Source organism: Ovis aries, chromosome 4 (genome assembly GCF_016772045.2).
Source record: "Ovis aries strain OAR_USU_Benz2616 breed Rambouillet chromosome 4, ARS-UI_Ramb_v3.0, whole genome shotgun sequence".
Classification (NCBI taxonomy): Eukaryota; Metazoa; Chordata; class Mammalia; order Artiodactyla; family Bovidae; genus Ovis; species Ovis aries.
In genome coordinates this window covers 13,701,444-13,725,030 of record NC_056057.1, presented here as the reverse complement: position 1 = coordinate 13,725,030, position 23,587 = coordinate 13,701,444, and the positions used below count along the sequence as shown (strand labels likewise).

General features: G+C 40.7%; 1 long non-coding RNA gene and 1 pseudogene across 1 annotated transcript in view; both read right to left on the bottom strand.

Moving 5' to 3' along the window:
• The window catches only part of LOC121819384 (uncharacterized), a 65,031-nt gene extending 42,895 nt beyond the window's left edge, over positions 1 to 22,136 (bottom strand). The window contains exon 1 of the long non-coding RNA XR_006059590.2: positions 22,025 to 22,136. This is a non-coding gene — a long non-coding RNA (uncharacterized LOC121819384). The remainder of the gene's footprint in view (positions 1 to 22,024) is intronic.
• On the bottom strand, positions 16,955 to 17,055 carry LOC114114688 (U6 spliceosomal RNA; annotated as a pseudogene).
• Positions 22,137 to 23,587: the final 1,451 nt, after the last annotated feature.

Here is a 23,587-nt window from a genome sequence, read left to right as displayed (position 1 = left end):
TAGATCCCATTTGTTTATTTTTGCTTTTATTTCCAGAATTCTGGGAGGTGGATCATAGAGGATCCTGCTGTGATTTATGTCTGAGAGTGTTTTGCCTATATTCTCCTCTAGGAGTTTTATAGTTTCTGATCTTACATTTAGATCTTTAATCCATTTTGAGTTTATTTTTGTGTGCGGTGTTAGATTCATTCTTTTACAAGTGGTTGACCAGTTTTCCCAGCACCACTTGTTAAAGAGATTGTCTTTACTCCATTGTATATTCTTGCCTCCTTTGTCAAAGATAAGGTGTCCATATGTGTGTGGATTTATCTCTGGGCTTTCTATTTTGTTCCATTGATCTATGTGTCTGTCTTTGTGCCAGTACCATACTGTCTTGATGACTGTGGCTTTGTAGTAGAGCCTGAAGTCAGGCAAGTTGATTCCTCCAGTTCCATTCTTCTTTCTCAAGATTGCTTTGGCTATCCGAGGTTTTTTGTATTTCCATACAAATCTTGAAATTATTTGTTCTAGTTCTGTGAAAATTGTGGCTGGTAGCTTAACAGGGATTGCATTGAATTTGTAAATTGCTTTGGGTAGTATACTCATTTTCACTATATTGATTCTTCTGATCCATGAACATGGTATATTTCTCCATCTATTAGTGTCCTCTTTGATTTCTTTCATCAGTATAAACACAAAATTTTGGATCATTGTTATTTGAAAAAGGAAAATGGGACACAGAAGAGAAAGAAACACACAAGAAACTTCAACATTCTTGGTCATGTTCTGTTTTTTGCCTGGAGAATGGGTAAGTGGATTTTCACTGTCTTTGTGCTTTACATCTTACATATATTTCACAAATATTTTTGCATTTGTGGAACACTGAAGTTTTAAAATTCTTAAAAATTGTTTTTATTATGTCAAGCACAATTACAGCTTTTCAACACTCTACAGTAGCACCATCTGAGAGTCAGTGCCCTGGGCCAAGGATTCAAGCAGCCCAGACCAGCGACAGAAAAATCTCAAATGCAGAAATGGATGCATTGAACCATTTTACCCCGTCACACCCAGACACCTCAACTAATTGCTCTTGTTCCAATTCTTATTTTGCCAACCCATCTCCCAATTACAAATTTAACATCCCACATAGATTTGCCCAAAGGGAGAGAGGGTACTGATCAACAAACATGAGTCACTGGAAAGCTTGATAGCTCCATTCCTCACTGTAATTTAAAGCTGACATTCTGGCTGGTATTTCAAGTTCTGTGAGCATCCTCAGGGACAATCGATGCCTGTTGAAAGATGGGAAGATGAATCATTCTAGGAACAGGTGGAAGGGGAAGCTAAGAAGGAGGCAGAGAAGCAGAAGGAGAAAGAAGGTGTTGTCCAAACCAAGTTTCAGATGCAATAACAAGAGACTTTATCATAGGGGCACTTAAACTGGTTGCAGGCTGAAATTTGAGTGTTTACAAAGCAAGCATATAACTGGAAAAGTAGGAAGTGCCATCATGGAACATAGCATCCTGTAGTGGAAAGAGAAAAGGTTTCAGAGTCAACTTTGAGTCCTATTATTAACAGGACTCCTCACTCATGATGATTCGAAGTCTCCGTATATTCATCTGTAAACAGAGTCAACAATATTGGTGGTGATTCAAGATAATATACTACAGCTTTTGTCAAAGGAAGGCAGCCTGGTAAAATGAAGCTGCTTCAGTTTTGATTCCAGACCTCAGCCTGATTCCAGCTCTACTACTTTCTGGTAATATAGTTTCCAAAGACTCATTTTTCTCATCAATAAAATGGAGTAATGAGACCTACCTTGGGGATAAGATAATAGTAATAAGTCATGAGACTTAGCGATAACAAGCCCAATATTGATACTTCATAATTGTTCATCACAGCTTATATGGTATTATTGTTCTGGACGTTGATTTGCTGTTTTAAAAAGCGAAATCAGACATGGTCTGACAGAGAAAAAGAGCCAGAGAGAATCTGGGCACAAAGAGTTACAGTAGTTACGGTGATAGGCCATTGACATGAGCTCAGAGAAGGAGCCACAGTCTATAGCTACCTGGCGCTGGCTATGGTAGAGTAAGGAGGGAGTGGGCATCAGTGACTCAGACATGGAGACTTCTACCCAAGGACACATCTCTATTCACTGGAAAGAAGGGTCGGAAGAATCGGTACTGCCAGTCAGTCCCAGAGAAAAGTGAGCAGCAGATGCTGCTGCTGCTGCTGCTGCTGCTGCTGCTGCTGCTGCTGCTGAGTCGCTTCAGTCATGTCTGACTCTGTGCGACCCCATAGACAGCAGCCCACCAGGCTCCCCCATCCCTGAGATTCTCCAGGCAAGAACACTGGAGTGGGTTGCCATTTCCTTCTCCAATGCATGCATGCATGCTAAGTTGCTTCAGTCATGTCCAACCCTGTGTGACCCTATGGAAAGCAGCCCCCCAGGCTCCTCTGCCCACAGGATTCTCTAGGCAAGGGCACTGGAGTGGGTTGCCATTTCCTTCTCCCTGTGAGCAGCAGATGGGTAATCAGAATAAAAAGTCACCCAGATGTAGCTGGGAGTCACTTAAGATCAAGACTTAGATGGTAGCCTAAGTCAAAAGACTGTGGCATAAGTCAAAGCATTAATCACAGATTCAAAGCAAGAGGCCACAAGGTCATTGTGAGGCTGACAGAGGCAGAGGTGGCTTTGGCTCCTTAAATGTTCCAATCAGTCTAACGTTTTCTCCTCTGAGAAAGGAATGTTCAGGAACTCTTGGCTGACCTGAAATACAATGTCTGGGGAATTCATGCCTGCCAGGGGATAGGACATTGCTTAACCTGGGGCTACGGCACATAGAGCACAGGGAAAAGCTCTGGGTGGCAGCAGGCTGGCCAGCCACACCATCCAGAATGGCCAGGCCGAGTCCCAGGCATTAGGATGGGAACCAGTGCTAGCAAAGATTTCTACAAGCAAGCATTTCATAGGACGTGGGGGCTTGAGAAATAACCTGTGGATAGGAACAAGCAAAGTCACAGAAGTTGTTTGACAGCACTGTGCAAACGTCTACAAGTCCTAGTTACAAAGATGAGGGGATTTTATCTGCAAGGAGCCAAGCACACACCATTTTCAGAATGGCAGGAATTGGCAATAAGGCCCACAGTGGAGTGGGTGGCCATGGCCTGCCCCAATGCCAAACTCATACTCTTTAGCTTGAGCCAGTTCTCTGTTAGTTCTTAGGGAAGACAGAGCAAACTGTTATTTCCGGAGATATCCGCCCCTGAGTTCCTACCTATGCTGGATGCAGGTTTGGTCTTTGAAGAATAAAAATTCAATTTCCTGAAAGAGCTCTGTACAGGAGTGTCATTTCAAAGCACGATGAAGAGTTCTATAAGTATTGCTGACTTGGAGAGCCATTTTGAAGGGAATATTGTATTTCTTGAATGGGAAACGAATCCAATTTCAGAATAACTTTCAAGATTGGTTTTATTCCCTAGTTTCCTCTCACTGAGGACCTTAGAAATATTCTAATACGGTAACTGTTCACTTATAGTTGCTTAGATTTTTTTCTGTTGCTTTAATTTCAGCACATTCATTGTGATTTGAACTGCAGTGCTTTGATTTTATGCTTAGTAGGATGGTAGTTCTTTCCTCTGTCATTTGTAATCACTTTACTTAATCATTAGCATTCCCAAAAGAAAAAAAAAAAGCATCTGGATGCTTTTGAGCATTAATAACAAAGGTCTGCTTTTTCCAAATGCCCTTCAACTTGAGAAGAAATAAATCCCCTCAAATTCTACCTCCCATACAAGGGGATTTATTCCATTTCAAGTTAGAATGGGGAGCAAACTCTTGGGGAAGTAACTGGATTTTCTAATCCCAATGTAAAAAGTTTAATGTCTTAGTGTACAATTCAAGACTTTCAACAGTTCTGTTCTGTGGTTCTCTTACTCACCTTTTCTTTTACCTGGCTAACTATTTAATTCATTCTAAAATATCTATTTACTTTACCAAATACGACATCTCTAAGCCATAATATTTGGAAGCAAAATCATCATAATTGCATTGCAAATTCCGGTGTTTGTTTCTCTCTAGCACTTTGCGGGGAAAATCCTTATATCCCTCCTTGTTGTAGCTTGGACATAAGTTTAAAACTTCCATTAAGAACTTATTTCCACCAGCCTCAGTCTCTGTGGCCATCCAAAATCCTGACATTTCTCTGGAATAGTCCTTGGATTTCAAACTTAAACCGGCTCCAATCCTATTTTAAAGAATTGGACTTCTATTTGTGTATGAAGAAAATAAAATTGCCTTTAAAAAAAAAAGTAAACACACTGGAGCTGTGTTCTGAATGAGTAGCAGGATATATCACTTTCATTTGGGAAGACTTGTCTCTAGGTCTTAGTGTTATTCTATTGAAAAGCTGCCTGTGGGCTGGTCTGGTAAAAAGAAACTGAGAAAAAGCAGGAGCTAAATTAGGTTGCATAATAATGTTACAGGGCTTCTTGACTTGTCCTTGGCAACTAGAGGGGAAGGAAGTATTAGGGACACCAGGAAAGTGAGGAAAAGGGAAGATGGGAAATTGCAGACCCCAGCAACCTGAGGCGTTTGCGGGCGGGGAAAGAGCAAAGGGCTCTGATGGATTCCCCTGAGTAGGGATGAGTAGGCTGAGTTCTTTAGGAATAGTGAAGTCAGCCATTCAGTTAGCTTCTTCATCTGATCTCAGATCTTTTTATTATCCCCAAATCTTCATTAAAATACTGTGACAACAGCAGCTGTGTGGTGGAGCTGCCTTGAGGAATGGAGGAGAAGGTGGAGTCTCCATATCAGGAGCAAAGATGAAGAAAGGAGAGGCCAGGCATCACGCGTAACAAAACATGTATGGGTGACTAAGGCAAGGCAGGGGGAAGGAAGTCTGAAGGACAGATGGCAGTCATCACCCGGAAGAATGTACACTTCTCCCATCCCAGGAGCCTCACGAGTACTAAAGAAGGAGGTGAACTTCCCAAGCTACATGGCAAGAGTGTGCAGCTGAAACTTGTACACAGAATACTTGAAGACTCAGAGATCTATGAATTCTGTCCAGCGCATGCATGCATGCTAAGTCTCTTCAGTCATGTCCAACTCTGTGAAAGCCCATGGACAGAGCCCACCAGGCCCCGCTGTCCACGGAGTTCTCTAGGCAAGAATACTGGAGTGGGTTGCCATTTCCTTCTCCACTGTCTAACACAAAAATCTGCTTTTCTTTCCTTTAAAAAGTCGATATCGTTTCTCCTGATAATATTCATGTAGAAAGCACTCACTGCCGTGCTTCTGATGGTTTACTCTCTTCAATCAAAAGCAAACTAATCCAAAGGAATTGGTTATTCTCTGCCAGTCCAATCCATGAAAGACTTTCCTGGACACTGACAAACAAAATTTGTTCTGTTTTACACTTGTGAAAGTGAAATTGCTGGTTGCTCAGGCATGTCCAACTCTTCATGAGCCCATGGATTGTAGCCTGCCAGGCTCCTCCACCCATGGGATTCTCCAGGCAAGGATACTGGAGTGGGTTGCATTCCCATCTCCAGGGGATCTTCCTGACCCGGGGATCGAATCTGAGTCTCCCACACATCAGGCAGATCTTTTACCATCTGAGCCACTAGAGAAGCCCCAAACACAAGGCGTTTTACTCCTTGTGGTGACACCTAAACACGCCTGTGAAAGGGAGCATTCTGAGCTGAATCATGTCAGTTTCTGGCCAGTGTCTTCCTTCCCATTATTCTTTTCAAAGACGGAAGCAAGGAGACGAAGTCATGACTCTCCACATCCAGATGACATAACGTGAGGATGAACTTAAGACCTGCCATAATTCCCTCCTCGCAGACCTTGGGTTCTTTGCAGATACACCCAGAATCGGCTTCAGATTCTTCTCAATACCAGACCTGTGGCAGCCACTATGAGTGAGTCAGAACTGGCGGGTGGGATGCAGCGGATCCCTCCTGTGCCCTGTCTCTTCGTCTCAGCTCACCTTTCACGGCAGACATTGCTGCAGCCCGCGCCTCTGCTCACAGGCATCTCCCGACTGCACCTCACACTGGCTTCACCCCTCATCTGTCACTTTCTCACCTCTAGGTTTTCTGCCATACCCTGAAGGACCTGTAGGGTACCTGTCGCATTCCCTCGTGTGTGCAGCCTGGAAACACAGGGGGAGTTAAGACTCACAGGGCAACTCTCGACCAATGAGAATGCGAGGCAGTGGATGAGCGTGAGTGCTCGCTTTTCCAGCCTCTCGGTGGTCCATTCTGATGCACAGCTTACACTGCTCGTCAGAGTCCCCCTGCCCGCAGCAGGGACCAGCTCAAGAAGGCGCCCTTCAGCAGCTCTCCCACTTCCCTCCTTTGTTCTGCACTGCCCTTTGCTCTTGTTTCTTGGGGCCACTTCCCAAAATGAACAACCTACATTCACGCCCTTGTTTTTTGAGGAGAAAACCATGCTAAGCAAACTATACCTTCCCTATTGAAACAACAATAAGGTTCATACATAAAATAATTTGATATTTATTTTGTTATTTTTCTTTTATAGTTTCTCCCTCAAGAAGCCCAGAAAGGATTTAAACACACAGTATGACAAATTGTCCTTTACACCTCTTCCTCGCCTGACATAAAATACTGTCATGTGGATTAATTTAGGCTTCCCTGACAGCTCAGTTGGTAAAGAATCCACCTGCAAGGCAGGAATTGGTTTAATTTGTATTAAAAGTAATCTATGTTTGAAATATTTGCACTTAGCTCTGTCTCTGACAATTAAAAGTAAACACAACTTTCTCTTTTAATTTTACTTTAGATCTGGCTTAACATTTATTCCTATATAGTATGTTGACTTTCTTTTATACTTGGCACTTGTTTTTATAGATTATATGAAATGGTTTTGATAGAACCTGATATTAAGTTTACCAGAATTGTCCTTGTCCTCCTGAAAATTCTGGCTGTTAATCCATGTCTTGTCCTCATTATGCTTTAAATTAAAAAAAAAAATCTGAGATGCCTCAGGACAATCAAGACTTGGGATTTGTTCTTTAATTTTTCCTTTTTGTGACGATACCAGTCATACTGGACTGGGGCTTCCCTGGTGGCTCAGCTGGTAAAGAACCTACCTTGCCAATGCAAGGAATTCAAGAGATGCAGGTTTGGCCTCTGGGATGGGAAGATGCCCTGCAGAAGGGAATGGCAATCCACTCCAGTATTCTTGCCATGGACAGAGGAGCCTGATGGGCTGCAGTCTATGTGGTCACAAAGGGTCGGACAGGACTGAGTGATTGAGCGTGTGCACACACTCACACACATATACACACTGGATTAGGTTTCACCCTAAAGGCCTCCTTTAGCTTGATTATCTCTTTAAAGACTGTATCTTCAAATAAGGTCACATTCTGAAATAACAGGGAGGTCACTACTTTCACAGATGAATTTAGGAGGACACAGTTCAACTGACAATGGTCAGATTCTCAAAATGAGGCTTCATAAGTGCGCACAAACCCTGAAATTCGGACCTGCTTTTCACCCACTTCTTGAAAATGGAAACATTTCTTCCGCTTCCTGCCCCAACTCCTAAGGGAGTATCCTGGCTTGGGAAGTCGCTGTTACCAATGAGAAATGTGTGATATTTTTCCGGGGCTATTCGGGCAAAGCAGGAACCACTGGTCTTGGGTAATGTTTTAATAACATAGACAATAAATATTTTATATGCTAGTAAAGTGAGGTTTTCCTCCTATATATCAACTACATGTAGATGAATAGATGAAGGTTTTCTTTATGGCTTCAGAACAGAGTGGAAAATTTATAGGCAATGGCCATGGGATGGATTTATTTCCCAAAAAATGACATTCTCTGCAGTTTCAATTTTGTGCAAAGAATTCTAAAGGTTTCAATATGCTACTCAGCAGAGCCCTGCTTATTTGATCTGCAGTGAAGGGACCAGTTGTGAATTCTGGCTTCGTTTCCAATCTAAAAGGATTTAAGGAAAAGTGGTGTTTTTAGCTGTAAGTCTTAAAACTTAACCATATTCTGGAATTAGATCAAACAGAAGACAGAAATTAAGCTTTCTACAGACTATATATGGATCCAGACTCACAAGTTAATGTTAAATTGAGACCGTCTCACTGAGATTCTAGTGTACATTTTTAATGACTTGGCCATGAGTAATTATCTTATTAAGTAGTATTGGGACCTTTCACAAACAGCTCAGATATCAGAAGGGATCCTAAATGCCTGTGTTCATCTGTGTTCTTCCCATATCAATTTAACGGAAACCCAGATTCAGAATTCAACCCCTTCTCAGATCTCCACAGGAATACCCATGACCTCAAGCATATATCTGGATATTTTACATACACTGAACATCCAGGGATTACCAGGAGCTCTGAGCACAGTATTCTTCTGGTCCCTTTCTCCCTGCTCTCTTGTCTTGCTTTCTCCTTTTTGTGTTTTCTCCACCCTCCACCCCTCCCTCAGCCATACCATCCCTTCAGTAGAAATGCCAATTCCTCCTCTCAGTTCATGCAGAGCATGAATTACAGTGTATCAAATTATTATCTCAAGTAAACAGCAGTGCTTTCCCTATTAACAAATAGGAGGACAAACTTCTCTTATTGTATTACACACTGACCATGGGTCACTTACCTCACCTCTATAATTCTAAAGACCTACAGTGAAAATCCCCTGATAAAATGATTTTAGATATAACAAGATTGCCCTGTCTCAATCAGGAAAAGCTAAAGTTTATTTTGGTGGGAGGGGGAAAAAAGTGACATCAGAAGCAGAAACAGTAAACAATCTCAAACTATTTGGGGAAAGGAAAACAGTCCTCAGAATCCTGAATGGGCCAGCGTTCAATTCCCTTGGCCCAAACTGGCCAGTTAAACAGGAAACTTCAAAATCCCAAACTGCAATAGGCCTTGGGTAGTGGGGATGACACACTTGGACCCTGGAACTTCCTGCATTTTATTTCTCATGAAATAAAATGACTTTCTATTTTACACAACTTAATTTTTAGACTTCTCATATTATGATGGGGTTTTATATGAATATGGAATTTTTTAAGCCTTATATATCTTATTAGACTCTCAAAATAACTACCCCATTTAACAGTAGAAAAGAAAAATTAAAAACAGGCAGCTCTGAAGAAAGTAAGGGACTTAACAAATCAGTAACAAGAGCTGGGACTCCCACCAGTTCTAATGGCAACTAGACTAATTCTTCTTGGACCGCATGCTTCCTTCTCTAGGAGACTTCATCAAGACCAGATAACAGAAATTTATTTTTCTTCCAAAACACTTATTTGGAATGATACTCAGTTAATTATCTCATGTTTTATGTGGCCTTTGTCCATATGTTTTGGAAACTTTGAAGGTTCATGCCTTCCTGTTGGACCAGTTGGTGGCATCCAACTGCATTCTGTCAAGCCTCTGGTGGCTCAGAGGTTAAAGCATCTGCCTGCAATGCGGGAGACCTGGGTTTGATCCCTGGATTGGGAAGATCCCCTAGAGAAGGAAATGGCAACCTACTCTAGTATTCTTGCCTGGAGAATCCCACGGACGGAGGAGCCTGGTAGGCTACAGTCCATGGGGTCGCAAAGAGTCGGACACGACAGAGCGACTTCACTTTCACTACTGCACTCTGGGTCTAAAACAGCCTGGCAATATGGTGAAGTCAGTCAGACAAGCAATCATTTCAGCAAGTAAACAGGATGGGTAATTCTGTCATAACTGCCCCCATCTCCCCAGTGAAGTTTCATTCCCTGCTGGTATAAAGAATTTTGCAAAAACATCAAGGTTGTGAGACTTCTTTGGTGGTCCAGTGGCTAAGACTCTGTGCTCCCAGTTCAGGCAGCACAGGTTTGACCTGTGACCCAGGTTTGACCCCTGGTCAGGCAACTAGACCCCATGTACCACAACTGAGACCCAGCACAGCCAAATAAATATAAGTAAATAAATATTTTTAAAAATAAAATCAAGGTTGAAAGAAAGGAAAAACTGGTTCTGTAGTGATTTACAGGGTAAGATGTGTAACAGCAATAATAGTAATAATAATAATAGTGAGAAGAAGAATAGCAAGAGATTTATTGAGTGCTTACTATATTCCAGGGACTGTGCAAAACACATCATAATTTAATCTTAATGAGAAACCATTTTATACATCTATTTTTGACCTATTTTTTTTTACTAGAAATAAATGTTGCATGGATGGTAAACTAGCAAACTTTTCCAACATAAAATCTAGGCTTTGATGCCTGCTACTTGATCAGATAAGTAGATGTGAACAATTATGACTAAAACTTCCAGCATTGCTGTCATGTAGAAGAACAAGAACCACAAGAAATGACCATGATATCTAATTTAGTATTTGCTTCTTAAACAGATGTTGCAAATCTGCTTTCTCCATTCATCTGCCCTGTAGGTGTAAGTTAATATTTCCTACATACTGGCTATTTTTTTGCGACAGAAAATACTCATGTACTGTATGGAAAAACCATGTCCAAAGCTAGGAGCGAGTTTCACCTTGATAATCTAATGTTACTTGCCTACGTTTATGGCATTGCTTTCTCTCTGCTCTCACAAATAACTTCAACCTATCTTCTAGACAAGCAGAGACACTGCTACAGTTTAGGTCTTAAAGTTTCTATAGCATAATTCTTTCATGAAGATGTCCATATTTAATCTCCACATAGTCTGTCCATATTTGATCCCACATAGTCTGTTGGTATGATCAGAAAAAGGCTTTGGAAATCAAAACAAAAATAGTGGCCATTGAGTAATACATGTTGACATTTTCATGATAGGCCGTCTCGGTTTGAATTTGCCTTCTGACATTTATTAACTGCGTAACCTGAGTTGCTTACCTGTCTTCTCTGAGCTTTAATTTGTCATCCTTAAGATGAAGATAAGAACAGCATCTGTCTTACGGGGTCAATGTGAGGCTTCAAGGAGATAAGGCACATAGATGTGTTAACATAGTGCCTGGCACATAACGACAGCTTAGTAAGCACTACTTATTATGATCACGCCTTCCTCTGCCACTTAGTGCAAATTTGGCCAAGCCATTCAACCTCTTTAACCTCTGATGCTATAAGGAAATAGATTAAACTAGATGTTCTCTAAAATCTTTTTCAGCTCTAATTTTCTATGAGTCGAAATCACTCTGTACATTCACAGGAGATATAGTTCAGTTGTTCAGTCATGTCCAGCTCTCTGTGACCCCATGGACTGCAGCATGCCAGGCTTCCCCATCCTTTACTATCTCCCAGAGTTTATTCAAACTCATGTCCATTGAGTCGGTCATACCATCTAACCATTTCATCCTCTATCGCCCCCTTCTCCTGCCCTCAATCTTTCCCCAATAGGGTCTTTTCCAAAGAGTAAGCTCTTTTCATCAGGTGGCCAAAGCATTGGAGCTTCAGCTTCCAGCATCAGTCCTTCCAGTGAAAATTCAGGGAAGCCCAGGACATATAGTTGAAAGTGAAAATCACTCAGTTGTGCCCAACTCTGTGACCCCATGGACTGTACAGTCCATGGAATTCTTCAGTCCAGAATACTGGAGTGGGTAGCCATTCTCTTCTCCAGGGGATCTTCCCAACCCAGGGATCAAACCCAGGTCTCTTGCATTGCAAGTGGATTCTTTACCAGCTGCACCACCAGGGAAGCCCAGGAGATGCAGTGATCACCAGATATTCAATATGTTCCTCTACGTTTCTCAACATTGTACTTGACTTGAGACCTCATGACGGAAATGTGAACGTAAATGATGTTCTTCTCTGGGTCCAAGGCAGTTATGAGCATGTGTGAATCTCTGCCTTCCCATGTCACAGTATGAAAGCAGCCTGGACCTCTGAGATCCCACTAAAGAAAATCTGCCTGGCCCGCACTTGACTGTGACAAGAATAAGAAGTAATACTTTGTTGTGTTAAGTAAATGAGATTTTAAAGTGTGGCTGTTATAGCAGCCAGCAGTTACTTGCCCTGACTTATACAGTACTCAGACTCCTCCACATCCTATATCTTAAAATTGTAATGTAGGTAAAGCTTTTTAAAAATAAGGCACACAACTTCTGGGGAGAGGGAGGAGCAGGGGGAGAAGAAAGGAAATGTAGTTCAAAGATCAACATGTGGCCTGAGAGGCATGCGTGAAAAACATGAAGGGAATGAGAAGCCAAATATGGCAGTGTTTTACGTGTAGCTCCAGGTTTGTGGGTTTTTTTTTTTGTTTTGTTTTGTTTTGTTTTTGGCATTTACTATATACCATCTTTTCCCCATTAGCTTGCTTCTGGGTTTATTTCACTGTACATGCAGGAGGCTCTGACTCCTAAGTCAGAAATGCCTCTGTTTTCACAACATCTTAACATTTCTTCTGGTTTTACTGGGCATTGTACAATTCTTGGAGAAGGCAATGGCACCCCACTCCAGTACTCTTGCCTGGAAAATCCCATGGACAGGGGAGCCTGGTTGGATGCAGTCCATGGGGTCGCTAGAGTCGGACACAATTGAGCGACTTCACTTTCACTTTTCACTTTCATGCACTGGAGAAGGAAATGGCAACCCACTCCAGTGTTCTTGCCTGGAGAATCCCAGGGACGGGGGAACCTGGTGGGCTGTAGTCCATGGGGTCGCACAGAGTCAGACACGAATGAAGCAACTTAGCAGTAGCAGCAGCAGTACAATTCTTACAGCATAAGTAATTTTACTGTAACTACACTAATTATAAGAAGAAAAACAATTCACACCTAAGGTAAAATGAAAAGTCATACAATATCTGGTGACCCTATCTCACAAGACTGTTGTGAAGATCCAAGTAGACACCAGAGGTTGAAAACTGTGAAGTGTTATACAATCCAGTGAGGTGGGTGATGGGATGACGAAAAGAGAAGCATATTGCAGAGGCAGTAGAACTGGGTATCTGATCCGGAAAATCTATATTTCTAAAGAGAAGAAATTTAGGAAGGTCAAAATACAAAGCATGAAATCTTTGTATTTGTAGAAAGCTACACAGGAACTGTAATAACAACAGCCTAGCTTCATTCTACAGAGTATGTATTCATTTCTCTATTCTCTTCCTTTAAAGAGAAAGCTACTAAACTTAATATATATTTGCAAGGATATTAACACCTTCTTCAGACTAACTGAAATTATAACAGCAGTGACAATGGCCTTTCTAAGCAGTGACATATTTACACACTTCTGGACAGTTAAGGGCCTCCCAGCTGGCTCAGGGGTAAAGAACCCACCCACCAAGCAGGAGATGCATGGTCGATCCCAGGGTCAGGAAGATCCCTGGAGAAAGAAATGGTAACCCACTCCTCTATTCTTCCTGGGAAATCCCATGTCAGAGGAGCCTGGAAGTCTACAGTCCATAGGGTCGAAAAGAGCTGGACACAACTCAGCAACTAACTGGAGAAGGAAACGGCACCCCACTGCAGTGTTCTTGCCTGGAGAATCCCAGGGACGGAGGATCCTGGTGGGCTGCCGTCTATGGGGTCACACAGAGTCGGACACGACTGAAGCGACTTAGCAGCAGCAGCAGCAACTAAAGAGCAGCAGTAGGATAGCTTAGAGAAACCGGAATTCTTTAAGAGTTTCCGTCCATGTTTTTTTAACTAAGAAAACAGTGTTGGTAGACACACATCAATGTCATTTTAATTAATAATGATTGATTTAAACATGAATTTCAAAGCAAATAAATACCAGTGATTCATCTCTCCATATCATTTATCAAGATGGATTTACCCAAGCCATTTGAGATTTGGATGGAATGCTGGAACGGGGATCACTGCATCATAACAAACGAGATAGATGAAAATCTCAGAGGATGACTGTTGACCTAATCCAAACAAAGTATCTCCTGGCTCCACTGACTGTTGCCAAGTCTCAGCAGAGTGCTAAGAATAAATATAGCACAAGTGCGGAAAAGGGTCTGCTTGACTTTCTGCATGTGATTCTTCGAGCGGATGAGAGAGAGAACTGTGAGCTGAGCTCTGCCAACTGCATGGAAACCATCAGCTCCTTGACGTCAGGGCTCAGAACGAGGTGTGCTGTGAAAGCAGCAGTCCCTCACAAGATAAAAGGGAACAGTAAACAATAGGACCCAAAGAAGAGGACAAAGCTTGAGGCAGTGCATCAGGTCATGGAGACAGGAATACTACTTCACTCTGCCAAAAGCTACCATCCAGCGATACCCTGCTGGAACCCTGGGACAGTGGGCTTTCCTGAAAGGGGATTGACAAATGGTCTGAAGAGGCACCTAGCAGCAGCTACTTCATACCAGAAGAACAATGATCCATGCATTTCCTAAGGCTTTGAGCCAGGTACATTGTGTAAATCACAGGAGACTTGCTTCTCCAAGGCCTGGCCAACAGTGGTCAGGTCATCTCATACTTAAACTGTATATTGAACATGCCATGATTTTTAAAAGAGGCAAAAATTCCAGTTGAATAGTCATCAGTGACTTTAGATTAGATGTAACTATTGCCAAAAGGGTCCCACAACATGGATATACTGACCAGCTCTTATGCTTCTCACCCAGTGTCCAGCAATCGGTGAAGGGGTCACTGCCAGTAGGAACAGAGAAGGGAAGTGGGAGTGAGAAGAGTGAAGTGTAAGACATGGAGGAGGGAGAGACGGGGCAAAGAACCGTGGGGACAGCTCCGAGGCCTGCATTTCAATAATCTGGTCTTTTGCCGACCGCAAGCTCCCTGGAGACAGGGGAGACTTGTGAACAAACTAGACATGCCTCTCCGTGAAACACACACACACACACACACACCTCTACCTGAGCGACACTTTAAATCTCAGTTCCTTCCGTAAACATTCAACCTTCTCATGCCAGATAAAAAGATTCTCAAAATAGCTAAGTCCCCCCAAGTCTATTCAATACCAAGTTTAGTCATGTTGCCTGATACCTTGATATGAAATATAAGATGGGTGGATGGGGCTCAGTGGCATTCTTCCTTGTTCAGCACACTTAGAATTTTGCTGTTTAGTGTTGCGTCTTGACTCCATAGCCTTCTTCCAGGCTTAATTTCCTTCTTGCTGAATTATGTCAATCAGAAGCTCAAAAGCAGAGAGCTGTGAGTAGTAACAATTACTTTTTGGATGCCTGAGATATTTTTATTGACCAACCCAACAGTTACAGTTTTGGGTAAAAGTTGATAATTTTTTTTCTCTGCACCTTAAAGATGTTTCTTCGTTTTGTGGCACTCATTGCTGCCAAACAGAATTGTTTCGTCAGGCTAAATACCATTCCTTTATAAGCAATATTATTTTTCTCTCAATTGGATTTAAAGTTTTCTTTAAACATGACTATGCAACAGCTCCTTTTTCATAAAATCCTTCAGACTTGGACTTCTTCTGATCTATCTTAAATCATGAAAACTACTTAGCCATGATCAATCTTTAAAAATATCTTCATTTCCTTTATTGATTAATTTATTTTTGCTTTTCTTTTTTTAAACAAATAATTTATTTATTTTACTTGGAGGCTAATTACTTTACAATATTGTGGTGGTTTTTGCCATACATTGACATGAATCAGCCATGGGTGTACATGTGTCCCCCATCCTGAACCCCCCTCCCACCACCCTCCCCATCCCATTCCTCAGGGTCATCCCAGTGCACCAGCCCTGAGCACCCTGCCTCATGCATCGAACCTGGACTGGCGATCTATTTCACATATGTTTCAATGCTCTTCTCTCTTTTTCGGCTCTCGGCTAGACATACGACAGAGATTCTCAAACATGTATCCCATTCAAGTTCTCTATTTCTTGATGTTTCTGTGTTGCATTCAGAGTGATTTTCTCAGGTCTGTCTTCCAATTCATTAGTTTCCTCTTCAATGAGTATGTGTCTGTGTGTGCTAAGTTGCTTCAGACGTATCTGACTCTGTGCAACCCTATGAACTGTAGCCCGCCAGGCCCCTCTGTCCATGGGATTTCCCAGGCAAGAATACTGGAGTGGGTTGCCATTTCCTCCTCCAAGAGATCCTCTCAACCCAGAGATTGAACCTGTGTCTCTAATATCTCCTGCATTAGCAGGCGGGTTCTTTACCACTAGTGTCACCTGGGAAATCCCACAATGAGTACAGTCTTTGGTTAATACATTATTGACCTTTTTGGCATTTTGTATTTTAATTTTATTAAAATATAAATATCATATGGCACACCATTCATTCATTTCCACTGTACAATTCAATGGTTTTTAGCATATTCTCAGAATTGTGAGAATATCATCACAATAAATTTTAGAACAGTTTCATCACTCCAAAAGAAACTCTGTTCTCTTTAGGTGTCACTTCCGAAACTCTTCCAGAGCTAGATAACAACTGATACACTTCTGTTCCTATGGATTTGCCTGTTCTGGACATTTCATATCACTCAAACAATATGTGGCCTCTTGTGAATGGCTTCTTTCATTTAGTGTTTTCAAGCTTCATCTATGTTGTAGCATGTGCCAATACTTCATTCCTTTTTATTGCCAAATAATATTTCCTTGTGTGACTATACCACTTATTATTATCCATCCATCAGTTGGTGGGTGTTTGGATTATTTCTACTACTCTTTGACTATTATGAAGAATGCCGCTGTAATCTTTCACATACAACATATTTTGGTGGACATGTGTTTTCTTGGGTGTAGGAATCGAATTGTTGGGTCATAGAATGACTTGACGGCTTCCCAGGTGACACAGTGGTAAAGAACCCATCTGCCAATGCCAGAGATCCCTGGGTTGGGAAGATCCCCTGGAGTGGGAAATGGTAACACACTCTAGTATCCTTGCCTGGGAAATTTCAAGGAGAGAGGAGCTGGTGGGCTACAGTCCGCAGAGTCACGAAGAGTCAGACACGACTGAGCATGCACACAGACAGTATGTTTACCTTTTGAGGAGTTTCCAGGTTGTTTTCCAAAGTGTCCTATTTTACATTCCTAATAGCAGTGTATGAGGGTTCTAATTTCTCCACTTCCTCTCCAGTGCTTGTACTTCATGAGTTCGTGTCATCCTTGCACAGGGGCAATGCTAATCTTCTCTGTAACATTCCAATTTTAGTATACATGCTACTCAAGCAAGAACTTACACGTCTTTTTATTATACATATATGAAGTGATATCCCATTATGGTTTTGATTTACCATTTGTATACATTTTTTGGAGACATGTCTGTTCAGATCCTTTCTGATTTTTTAATTAGTTTGTCTTTTTATTTTTGAGTTCTGAGAGTTCTTTATACACTCTAGATGCACGTCCCTTATTAGATATATTATTTGCAAATATTTTCTCCCATTCAGTGGGCTGTCTTTCCACTTTCTTGATTACGTTCCTTGCAGTACAAATGTGTTAGTTTTGATAAAGTCCAATTAGTCAATTTTTTCTTTTGTTTCTTATACTTTTGTTTTTATATTTTAAAAAACCACTGCCAAAATCCAGGTAACAGATCTACGCCCATGTTTTCTTCTAGGAGTGCCATGTTTTCAGCTCTTACATTTAGGTCTGTGATGTGCTTTTACTTAATTTTTGTATATGATGTGAGGTATAGGTCCAACTTTGTTTTTCTTTTTGCATGCAGATATTCAGTTGCCCCAGTATCATTTATTGAAAAGATTATTCTTTCCCCCATTTCATTTTTTTGGTACATTTGTCAAAACTCAATTGCCTATACATGGAGGGTTTATTTATAAACCCTGGACTCTTAGCTCTACCCCCCGACCTAGATGTGTGTCCTTCTGGCAGTGCCACACTGTCCTGATTATTGTAGCTTTACAGCAAGTTTTGAAGTTGGGAAATTTAAGTCCTCCAACTTACAACTTTGTTCTTTTCCAAGAGTATTTTGACTCTTTCTGTCTCCTTGAATCCCCATATGAATTTTATAACAGCTTGTCAATTTTTGCAAAGAAACCAAGTCTGAGATTGATAACAATTGCATTGAATTAGATGAATTGAGGGAGAAGAATTCAAGAACTCAATCTGTAGATCAATTGTTAGAAGACGATATGTGCACATAAAATGTCCTTCTATTTATTTCAGTCCTCATTAGTCATTTCCAACAATGCTTTAAAGATTATTGAGTGTAAGTTTCACACTTTTGTAAAACTTATCCTAAGTATTTTATTCTTTTTAAGCTATTATAAAAAATGTCTGAATTTCACTTTAAGATTACTCATTGCTAGTGTACAGAACTATAATCAGTCATTTTAAATTGATGTACATAGATTTATAATGTCATATATTAGTTTCATGTGTACAACATGGTGACTCAAAATTTTCATAGATTATACTCCACTCAATTTTATTATAAAAATATTGGCTATACTCCCTGTGGTGTACAATACATCCGTACAGTTCATTTTATACATAGTAGTTTGTACTTATTAGTCCCACGCCCCTGTCTACAATTGATTTTTGTATATTAATATCATAACCTATAATTTTTCTGAACTTACAACTTCTACTAGTTTTTAGTGGATTGCTTCAGTTCAGTTCAGTTCAGTCACTCAGTCGTGTCCGACTCTTTGCAACCTCATGAATCGCAGCATGCCAGGCCTCCCTGTCTATCACCAACTCCTGAAGTCCACCCAAACTTATGTCCATCGAGTCCGTGATGCCATCCAGCCATCTCAGCCTCTGTCATCCCCTTCTCCTCCTGCCCCCAATCCCTCTCAGCATCAGGGTCTTTTCCAGTGAGTCAACTCTTCGCATGAGGTAGCCAAAGTATTGGAGTTTCAGCCTCAGCATCAATCCTTCCAATGAACACCCAGGACTGATCTCCTTTAGGATGGACTGGTTGGATTGCTTAGGATTCTCTAAATACAAAATCATGACATCTGTGAATAGAAACAGTTTTACTTCTTGTTTTCCAATCTTGAAATAGTTTTACTTCTTGCTTTCCAATCTTGAAGACTTTCATTTTACTTTCTTGGTTAAATGCACTGACTAGAATCTCTAGCACAGTGTAGACTAGAAGTGATGAGAACAAACATCTTTGTCTTGTTCCTGACTTTAGGGGGGAAGGTTTCAGTCTTTCATCAGCAAGTGTGATATTAGCTGTGGACTTGATACCCTTTATTGGATTAAGAAAGTTCCCCTCTATTCCTAAGTTTTAAAGTAACTTTATCATGAAAGGGTATTGGATTATTTCAAATAGGTTTGCTACATCTATTCAGATATCCCTGGGTCAGGAAGATCCCCTGGAGAAGGGAATGGCAATCCACTCCAGTATTCTTGCCTGGAAAATTCCATGGACAGAGGATCCTGGTGGGCTACAGTCCATAGGGTCACAAAGAGTCAGAAATGACTGAGTGACTAACACTTTCACTTTTCACTATTCAGATGATAATGTGAGATTTTGTCCTTTATTATTACATATTGGGCTCCCCAGGTGTCTCAGTGGTAAAGAATTCACCCACCAACGCAGGAGATGTGGGTTCGATCCCTGGGCCAAAAAGATCCCCTGGAGGAGGAAATGGTTACTCACTCCAGTAGTCTTGCCTACAAAAATCCCACAGACAGAGGAGCCTGGCGGACTCCCATGAAATCACAAAGAGTCAGATACAACTGAGCACACAGCACATACACACACACACACACACACATTACACAGATTTTCAGATGTAAAAACCAACTTTGTATTAATTGCACTTGGTCATGGTGTATATACATAATTCTTTTAATAGGTTCCCATATTTGGCTGGCTATATTTTGTTGAGGATTGCATCTATAGTCATAAAAATATTGGTCCATAGTTTTCCTTTCTTGTCATGTCCTTGTCTGGATTTTGCATCAGCATAAAAGTGATCCCATAAAATGAGTTGAAATTGTTCCCTCCTCTTCTGTTTTTTTGGAAGATTCATGGAGAAGTGGTATTAATTCTTTAACTGTTTTCTTAAATTAACCAGTAAAACTATCCAGGCCTAGACTTTTCTTTGTGCCTAGTTTTTTGACTAAATTTACAGGTCTATTCAGATTTTGTATTTTTTATTGAGTCAGTTTTGGTAGTTTGTATCTTTGTAGTAATCGGTCTATTTAATCTAATTAATCCAATTTATTGGCATACAATTGTCCATATTACTTCTGTTTAATCCTTTTTTATTTCTGTAAAGTTGGTAGCGATGTTCACTTTCATTTCTAATTTTAATAGCTTGAGTCCTCTCTTTTTTTCCTTGTTGAGTCTAGGCAACATAGAACCCTTGGTTGCTTAACACTGGCTGTCCATGGCAGAATTTAACCCATTCAATTGAAACACTACAATCACTCAACTTGTGCTCTGATAGTTGCATTTGGCTTGGCAATCTTGTCTCAGGAATTCTGATGATACTGTCAATGACCAAATTAAACTGGAATTACAGTAATTTGGTCTTATTAATATGGTGAACATATATTGTTCAGAAGCTTTGGTAAGTTCCATGGTTCCTAAACTCTGTTCCAAATCACTTCAGAGTACCACAAAAAATTCACAAGAGCCCTGCAAGATATTTTAAAATTTCTAGGGAAACATAGCAGTATTTCTTACACAAACTATTACTAACAAGTTGTGTGGATATAAATATTTAATAAGTAAGATGGTTAAGACATTTTTTGGCTTATAAATACTATGAAAAAATAATCAAATCACTGTGACTTGAGAAAATTTTGCAACCTCTGGATTATTTATTTTTGTTTTTCACCACAGCCTTCTTAAGGATAACTGCATGGGTTTTATTAAACTTTTTGAAATATTAAAAAGACTTCCAAGAACCTTTCTAATCTCATGAGCCACAAGTTGGTAATTGACAGATGAAGGTGTCTCTAAAATCACATGATTAGGACAAAACTGTGTATTATTTGTAAGTACATGCTCCACGGCGATATCATTATGGTGATATAATACCTCCTGCTCTTGCTCACATTTCCCAAAGATATTTTTCTAGAGGTAGAGAAGGAGCAAAAGAGGCAATTAACTTACTGTGCTGCATTTGGGGAACACTTCATCTATTATACAAAAATTGATTTAGCATATACTGTGTGCCAGACATGGTGAACAAAACAAAGAAGCCCTGACTAATATTCTAAAATCTAAACACTTAATGTAATAAGAGTGAGGTATGGTGCTTTAAAAAAGATGGTCAGGAAAGGGGTCAGATATGGGACACTTAAGTATATATGTGAATGAAGAGACAGAGAGCAATGCAGATAATTGGAGAGGGTTCCAGGGCTTCCTAGGTGGCTCAGTGGTAAAGAATTCACCGGCCAGCGCAGGAAACGCATGAGATGCTGGTTTGATCCCTGACTTGGGAAGATCCCCTGGAGGAGGAAACAGCAACCCACTCTAGTGCTCTTGCCTGGAGAATCCAATGGACAGAGGAGTCTGGTGAGCTACAGTTCAAGGGGTCACGAAAAGTCAGACACCAAGGGAGCGCAGTGCACAGGACATCTCACAGTGTCCTATCCCCGCCAACTTCCTGCTCTTCCTTCCTTGCTCTCTCCCTTCCTTCCTTCCCGCCCTCCGTCCTTTCTTCTTTCTTCCACCAAATGCTTACTGAAAGTCTACTGTACACCATCCATTATTCTTGGTACCTAGGATCCAGCAGTAAATAAAACAGACGTGGCCCCAACTTGCTTAAAATTTACAGACTAGCAAACTAAGGTCATTTGTAAACAAACAAACCAAAAATCCCAAGTGTGGTAAGTATTAAGCACTTGTTCAGTGAACCTGGCCCAAATTAAGAGATAAATATTTGACCAATGAATCAATGTTCAAATGAATGAACAAATGAAGAGATGAACTGACTGACCTTTAAGATGTTATTACTCTGAGATTTTTACCATAGCAGGATAATTAGAATTTTTTGTCTGATTCTCATTTTCTATTTCTATATAGCTATAAGTGAAAAATGTTAAGTAAGAATTCAACTAAATCTGTCAGTCAAAAAAACTACATAAGAAAATCAATTAACTTGCTCAAAATCATTTCTGTACTTTCAGAAAAAAAGAAAGCAGCTGCCTGATGATATTTTTAATTGAATTCAGAAGCTATTACCTACGAGAACCTTTAATTTATTCTTACCCAGTCAGTCGAAAACAGTTTAAGCAAAGCAGAATCTGTTTTCTTTTAAGTTGCAATTGAGCTGAGAGCTGCCATGCCAGGTTTCACCCAGTGTGAGTTTCAGGAACTGAATGATAAACACCAGTAAATGAAACCTTTTCCTAGAATGCCAGCAGGACTGCTTTAACCGAGGTTAGGCTACTAGGCAACAATCTAAGAAAACCAATATTCTGTTGCTAATTACCCATATAAAAGGCTAGAGAGGAAATTATAGAAAGAAGCAATCTTCTTAATAATTCCCCAATTACTCCACCCTGAATCATCTCTTACTCATGAAAGGGTGAATATGGTAGTTTCAGAGAATCTCAGCTCTCATTAAAGTGAGAATTAGAGAGATTGCCTCCCTGAAAGAAATGGCTTAACAGTTCTATGCAAACGCCTTATCCTCCGTATGAAAGGTAAAGTGTTAGTCACTCGGTCACGTTCGACTCTTTGTGACCCCATGCATGGACTGTAGTCTGCCAGGCTCCTCTGTCCATGGGATTCTCCAATCAAGAATACTGGAATGGGTAGCCATTCCCTCTTCCAGGGGATCTTCCTGACCCAGGGATTGAACCTGGGTCTCCAGCATTGCAGGCAGATTCTTTACTCTCTGAGCCACCAGGGAAGCCATCCCTCCGCGTAGTATTTACAAATGCTGTGGGTGAGAGTGACAGAGAGGGAAGGCTTCTGGAGGCTGAAGTGGTGGGAGCCACAGAGCTCAAGTTGATGTCAATACCGTCAGTCACAATGCAACCTGGTCTCTACTGGTTCATCTGCTTGTTCATTACATATGAACAAGACAGAAAAGCTTCCAGTCGAATGAGGGAGTCATGTGAGAAACCGGTACACAAATAAACAAGATGGTCAAATATAACTGTGCCTTGAAGGAAATTTCCAAGGTGACATGACAGAGAGTAGCTTTAGAAGACTTGTTTAATAAAGTGGTTGAGAAAGGCCTTCAGGCTATTTTTCTAAGAGTTTTATGTATTACATATGTCCTCTGTGTTCTTTTTAAATAGGGCATAATCATGCTGCTGTCAAATTGGCTAGTGTAGACACCCAACAAGTGGTTCTTTTCCAGCCAAATCATCATGAGTCTATGGAAAGGAAGGGAATGGGGGTAGGTCTTAACACAATGACTGGAATTAGCCAATACAAGATACAGGGGGAAAAGTCGCTTCCTCCTTTATGACCATGGCTAGGGAAAATAAGTCCTCAGAATTACTGAAAAACCAAGAATATTAAAGAAAAAAAAATTTTTAAGTTGGATTTTAAAAAAAAATTCAAAGCTTTTGTTTTTAGAAAGACACCTTTTAGGAAATTAAACAGCAGACCACAGACTGGGAGAAAATATTAATATGTACCAAAAATATTATGTGTGTGCATACTCAATATATAAATGTATAAATACATGTTGTTGTTTAGTCTCTTGGTCATGTCCAACTCTTTGCAACTCCATAGACTATAGCCCTGCCAGGCTCCTCTGTCCATGGGATTCTTCAGGCAAGAACACTGGAGTGGGTTGCCATTCTCTTTTCCAGG